This window comes from Mus pahari, unplaced genomic scaffold (assembly GCF_900095145.1).
Source record: "Mus pahari unplaced genomic scaffold, PAHARI_EIJ_v1.1 scaffold_11963_1, whole genome shotgun sequence".
Lineage (NCBI taxonomy): Eukaryota > Metazoa > Chordata > Mammalia > Rodentia > Muridae > Mus > Mus pahari.
Window position 1 is genome coordinate 5,523 of NW_018392800.1, and position 7,290 is coordinate 12,812.

General features: G+C 45.1%; 1 pseudogene; it reads right to left on the reverse strand.

Moving 5' to 3' along the window:
* LOC110315180 overlaps nucleotides 1-6,243 on the reverse strand; it is an 8,428-nt pseudogene extending 2,185 nt beyond the window's left edge.
* Nucleotides 6,244-7,290: the final 1,047 nt, after the last annotated feature.

Genomic DNA, 7,290 nt, shown 5'->3' on the forward strand with positions numbered 1-7,290 from the left:
TCTGAAGGATGGTACCTAAGAAGCTTGGAGATCAAGTCCTGGGCCCCTGCAGGCACTGATGAAGGAAACTTAAAATCCACCTAATGAGCCAGGGGAAGAAGAANAGAATCTAGTTATTCTCTTTGGGTAATCTTCTCCCTGTTCTATAAGTCTCCTCATGACACCCTTTTGACTATTAGCAGATAATCTTTTGTACACACTCCAGTCCCCAAATGACCACCCAGGAACCATCACTGTCTGGCTTCCTGGAGAATGTCCTGTGTGTGCATGCCTGTGTGCGTGTCTGTGGGTTTGTGTTTGTTATACCTGCCAGATGCATCTGTGTGTCTCACTGGAGGTGCTGCTCTCAAAGTGTGGCTTCCGCACCAGCAGCTCATAGCAGAGCACTCCAATGCACCACAGATAAACCATCTCATTGTATGGTTTCTGCTCTATCATTTCCGGGGGCAAGTAGTCCATAGTCCCACACATCGTCTTTAGTGCTGTGTGTAGGCTCAGGAAGAGGAAAGTCTTCCCTGTTCAGCTTCCAAGGAAATGGGAGACACAGGGACATCCTGAAGAGTCCCCTCCTGTTCATGTGTGAGGCAGGGAGATCTGTTCATAAACACCAACTCTTAATATAGTTTAAGATTCAGAGAGGCTATAGTAGATGAGTCTGGGTGTAAAGCACTTGCAGGAGAACTCATGATTACCTGAGTTCTATCCCCCAGAATCCACATAAAACCCAGTATATGTCTATAGTCCTAGAACTTCTATAGTGAGACTGAAGGCAAAGGAGAGTCATAGAAAGTCTTTAGACCAGCTAGGCAACTCTGAAAGAGCAAACAAAAGACCCTGTCTCAAATAAAGTGGAAGGTGAGGGACTGTCTAGAAGGTGTTCTCTGACATGCCCCCTCCCCCCCCCCAAGACACAACACGGCACATGTGTGCCTGCACGCACACATGAGAATAAACACAGGTTTTTCTTTTTGTTGAACATTCAGGGAAAGCAGATGGATATAGTAGTAGCTCACATCTCTTAATTCTGGCATTTTGGAAGGTAGCAACAGGAAGAGCATTGTGTGTTTGAGGCTAGAATAAACCCGAAACCAGTCAGACAAGGCAGGGCTGGAGAGATGGCTCAGTGGTTAAGAACACTGGCTGTTCTTCTAAAGGACCCTGGATGGATTTTGAAGCATCCAAGGGGCTGATTACAACCAACTGCTGCCCTCTTCTGGCTTCCAAGAGAACAGGCATGAAAAAGAGTGCACAAGTCCTACATGCAGACAAAACATCCATACATAAAAGATAAAAATTTAAAAATCTAAGCCATCTCAGAAAAAGTAAATACTATAAGGAAAGATCCACTAATCTCATGCTTTAAAACATGGTGTAGCATATCACCTGTAGCATAACATCACAGGATTGCTGCAAGTCTGAAGCCAGCCTGGTGGTCTGCAGTCAGTGAGTGAGGAAGATTTATGACATACATATTGATGGTGTGTGTCTCAAGAGGAACAAAGGAAATATAACTCATCGAGATGGAGAAGTTCCTTTCTGGGATGCTTGCTAATTTTACATGGAATCTTACTGGCAAAGGCAAACACTGAAAAAGACTAGGAAAGCAAAGCAAAGCCCTATTTGTGTCGTGTGTGTGTGTGTGTGTGTGTGTGTGTGTGTGTGTGTGTGTGTGTGCCTATAGATACACACTAACAAAGACAGAAAAGGACATTCAGTGTCTTTATTAAGCTCCCCACTGTATTCCTTTAAGGCAAGGTCTCTCATTGGACCTAACCCAGTCATTTCTGCCAGTGGCTGGCCAGCTTTAGGATCTGCCTGTCTCTATTTCTCAAGGCAGGGGTTAAAGTAATCAATAGCCATGGCCAGATTTTTACAGGTTCTTTCCATCTAACGTCAGGTTTTCCTGCTCACAAAGGAACTGCTCTTATCTACTGAGTTCATCACCCCCCCCCACCCAATTCTTTCAATCTGCAAGAGCATTCTAAAAGTGTGTACTTGGAAAAGGTGCTTGTTAACCCCAAGGCCCAATTGTATCTGGGTCTTCTATGTGAGATGAATTCACTTGGGAAATGCCTCATTAGTGTGAGGGTCCCATCCCCATCCCATCCAACCTACCTGAGAGAGAGGGTATGCACAGACCACCCAAAGTCTGAGATCTTCACCTCACCCCTGAGGCCCAGCAGGAGATTTTCTGGCTTGATGTCCTTGTGAATAACCCTGTCCTTACAACAGTAGGTCAGGGAATCTGGCAATTCCTCTATTATCTGTGAGAACAAAAGCAACCTGGTTGGGGGAAGACTTCCCTGTGAGGTAGAATCTCATTTTTTCGAGTATAATTCTATTATCTCTGTGTGTGTGTACACACAGCAATGCAGGGCATAGAGGACAATCTTTAGAGTGGTGCCTTATTTTCTATCAACCTTGTTTTTCTTGTTTTGAGGCAGGGTTTCTCTGTGTACCTCTTACTATGCTGGAACTCTCTCTGTAGCTCCATGAGTGCAGGGAGTAAAGGCCTCAGACACCACCACCTGCCTCTTTGTTCTTTTTAAAAGAGGGTCTTCACTGTCGGGTCCAGGTCAGCCTTAAACTCATGAGATCTGCCTGTCTTTACATAGCACCATGGTTACAAACTAGCAAGGTTCTCCCCATAGACTTTGCAGAACAAGGAGCCAGACACAGAAGCTGTTCTGAGCCAATCAGAACATTTCCCTAAAGGATCAGAGGGAAGGCTATAGGAGTCAGAGATTTTATTGTCCAGGTAAGCCAACTAACGATACTGGAATAGTGAGTGCTAGGGCTTTCCTTAAAGTACTCTACAATTTCTAGGCATCTTTTCCCCCCTTTTATGAGAGAATGTTTCACTATGTAACCATATGGGCTGAAACTTGATATATAGACCAAGCTGAACTTGAACTCCTGAGCCTTCTGCCCCAGCCTTGAAAATGCTGGAATTATGGGCCAGAAACACTACCCCTGGCTAGATTTCCAATATATGTTATGGTTTCATTTTGAATCTAATAGAGTTGGACTTTTTACATACTATTTTCATTGCATTTATTTATTTATTGTTTTTCTGTGCCTATATACGTGAATAACTGCATGCATAGGTCCACCTACAACCTTCTGGGTTTCACCTCTCCTTCGAACATGTGGATCCCAGGATGCTGGAGTTCAGCCTTGGCAGCAAGCATCCTTACCCAATGAGCTGTCTTTCCAGCCTCAGTTAGAATCTGATGCTTGATATGAAAGACTCAGGTGTGGCATGGTGTGGCAGCCAGCACTCAGCAAGCAGAGGCAAGGGGATCTCTGTGAATTTGAGGCCAGTCTGTCTACATATATTGGTCCAGGTCAGACAAGAAGTGAAAGACACTGTCATGAAAAAAAATCTACTCTATCAATAATAATATTCTGTGGCTACACTGGGCTCAACCCCAGACCATAAACACACTAGACAAGAACTAGACCAACAAGTTACATCTAAGCACACCTAAAAAACAAAAACATACAAACAAACAAACAAAAACCCTCATGGAAACAAACAGTCCAAAGCTGGGTGGCCATTCATCCTAGGAATTATGAGGCTGCAATTTCAAGGTTAACCTGGGCTATACAGGAGATCCAAGTAATTCTGAGCTTTTTAGAAAAGACTCTGTCTCAGGAAGGGAAATACAGCACCCTGAGCCAGGCATCATCAAGGATTTCACACATTTCAGATCATCCTGGAGATTTCAGCGAAGCCTGGGCTTCCTCCAACTCAGAACAAAAGGCTAGCAAGATGTCTAAGTGAGAAAGAGAGCTTGCTGTAAGTCCTTGGTGACCTGAGTTCATCCCTGGAAGCCACATAAAGGTGAAAGGAGAAAACAGACTCCTCCCCAAGTTGTCTCATGATTTCTGTATGTGCACACTATGGCCTATATGCTCCCCCATCACACACTACTACACAAAAGAGTTAAGAGTTGGGAAGGGGATATAGGCAGCTACAATCAGTAACTCATCATTACATGAATCCTTGGTCCCAAAACTCCCCTCACCGTGGTTGTACACAGCTGGTCCAACCTTTGGTTTCTCTGAAGCTCCTTATAGAGCTCACCTGAATGTCATCATAGAAGTAGTTGTACGAGAGAAGGATATACAGTTTTCTGAAAGAGGAAGGTAAGGTCAAGGCAGGCAAGATAGCACAGCAAACAGAGAAATGTGTTGCCAAGCGTGCCAACCTGAGTAATACTCCCAGAATCTCTATATGGAAGAGAGAAACTAATTCCTGCAAGTTGTCCTCCACATGTGTGCTGGGACTTACATGTAGCCCATGTGCCACCACACCCCATAACTTAAAATTAAGAAAAAAAAATTGCTGAGCAATGCAAGACTTTAATCTCAGCACTCCAAAGGCAGATGCAGGAAAATCTGGGAGTTCAAGAGCAGCCTACAAGATCTACAGAGCAAATTCCAAGACATGTAGGACTATACAGAGAATCCCTGTCTCCAAATAACCAAAACCAAAACTAATATAAACAAACAAATAAGTAGGGATAAGATAAAATCAATTACTTTGGGGCAGAGTTTCATTGTGTAATCCTAGTTGACCTGGAACTCACTGGAAACCATCAAGCTGTCCTCACACCCAGTGATCCACATGTCTCTGCTTCTCTGGGGCTCAGGACAAAGGAATAACTTTTTTAAAAAAGAAGATGTGCATCGCCTGAGGAGCAACATTGGAGGCTGACCTCTGACCTGCACATTTGTGTACACTTGAAACTGGTGTGTCCAACACCAGGAGAGAATTGTTCTAACCGGAATGAGTTACAGAGAAAAGTCTTCAGGTTGAAAACCAAATGCTTATTTGGGAGTCATGAAGAAGACCGAGTTCGGAGGTCAGGGCAGCAAGAGGGAAGCAGGAACTGGAGTAAACCAGCTCTGAGTTCCACATAGACCATGCTTACTGTAGGTGTACCTGGATGTCCACTTCCCTGTGTAATTGGTGCTCCATCCCTCCTTCTTTATCTCTTGAAGAGGACCTTCAGGGCCACAAAGAAATGGTTTTCCTTGAGCTGAGCCTGGTACCCACATCTAAATTTCCCCCTGCCCAGAGGATGCCCAAAGCCATTGATGGTGAAACACTTCCTGAATAGATGAAAGAGATGACCTCATCTCAGAGACTAGGAAGATTTAGGGGTCCCCAACTGCTCCCCTTCCTCATTCACTGAGCTCACAACCTCAGCAGTGGTCTTCCATAGGGAAAATAGCACTCTAGATCCATGAGCTGATGCTCCTCTTGCCCTGCTTACTTATCACCTGAGCCCCATTTTCTTACTTCTAGAAACCTTGGCAAAGCACTAACCTGGTTGAGGTGATGGGTTCCATCTCGCCAGTGGCTAAGAAAAGAGAGAGAAAAAAAAGGGCCATGGTGATGCTCAATAGCAATCCTAGTCTGTGGGAGGTAGACACAGGAGGGAGGCAGGAGTTCAAAATCACCCTCCACTCCATAGCAACTTTGAGGGCCACTTAGTTCACAAGAGACTCACCCTATCACAGACTAGGGGAGGTGGGAGGGGGGAGGGTATAGGAGAATGGGAAGGGACATCAATAGGACATGGAAGGGAAAGGAGAAAGCGAGAAGGAGAAAAAGATGGACCACAGGAGAGTGAGAGATGGAGAGCAAGCCCAGGAAAAGGAGAGTGAGGGATGGAGAGAGGAGAGAGAGGAGATAGAGAGAGGGGGGAAAGAGGGGAAAGAGTGGAGAAAGAGGAGAGAGGGGAGAGAGAGGAGAAAGGGGAGAGGGAGAGGTATGATGGGGTAAAGAGAGAAGGCTAAAGCCTTCACTGCCAATACACACAAACACACACACACACCGCCCCTGGCTGCGGACCCTAGTGACCTCTAACTGTCCCATCCTGCTGCCTCGTCCTCCTGCTTGCCGGGATCTATCACATACATGCCACCACCTTGAGTTTGGTCTAGGTTCTCCTATCTCTTGTGTGTGAAGCCCAGCCCTACAGCAGTGCAATGACTCTCTTCCATGAACTCTAAAGAGGTGAGGGCAAGTTGAAGTCCTGCTAGCTGCTTAGATCCTGGAAAAGGGTAGGCAGGTAATGCTTTGACTCTAGTCTCCCCAACTACCCAGAATGTCCTACCCACCCCGGGACTCCCGTGACCCACGCTCTGGTAATCCACTAGCACAGCTGTACTCAAGTGGTTTCCAGATTGTGCTTTGGCTAAGTCTAGTAGACCCCAACTGATAACCATTGGTTATCTTTCTGAAGTCATAGGTGTGCCCAATAGAAGTGCCAGAGAAGCTAGAGCTCCCAGGCTGCTCGCCCTATAGGATAGTGGGGGCGGGCCCAGAAGGAGCCTAAAATCACTAGCCAGGAAATTACCATTTGCTGAGGTCAGCAGGAGGGGCACTAAGTGTTTGTGTAGGTACAGAGGACCCCGTAGTAAGAAACAGTAAATATGTGTCTCCTCTGGCAAACACAATGAAATTTATATTTATTAGAATAGGGAATTAAAATCTGTACAAATCCTGCACACACCTTTAACCCCAGAACTCAGGTGGCACAGGGCATCTCTGAGTTTGAGGTCAGCCTGATCTAAAAGATCAAGTTCCAGGACAGCCAAAGTTACACAGAAAAAAAATCCTGTCTTGACAAACAAACTATTAGGGGCTGAAAATCCAAAACAACCCAAGCAAAGCAAGATACTTGAATTAGGCAGCAAAACCTGACCAGTAGGGGATAGCAACACAGACTTGGGAGTTGACTGCTTCTTGGGACATCCATATGTAAATGACAAAAATCTATTGTACTCAGGCCACTACTGATTGATCAGGGTCACAAAACTTGGGAGCTGAACTGTGACTCCAAGCCAGACTATCACAGAAAAATGTTAAGCCTGAAACTAAAAGCATCTGTGCTAAGATATAGTTACATATTCCCACCCACCAGGATTTGCCACATCCAGCATGACATGCATGGTTCTTGCCTCTGGGACAGGACTAGTAGGCATGGGCTTCCACAAGTGTCAGTAATGCTTGTTTGTATAACACTGTACATATTTTTATGTTCCTATTTCAAGGAATGTCCTCCTTGTTAACTAAGGCTAATGACTCCAAGATTATCAGAGATAGCATGAGTCCAGGAGTGGTGGATAAGTTGTAGCTAATGTCTCAGCAAAATGGCAAACTCTGGGGCCCTCAAGACAGCCATTTTGGCTGTAGAAAAGAACTCTAAAAACATTAGTTCAAAGATACATTTCTCAACTCTGCAAAATATAAGGGTGCAATAGGAATTATAT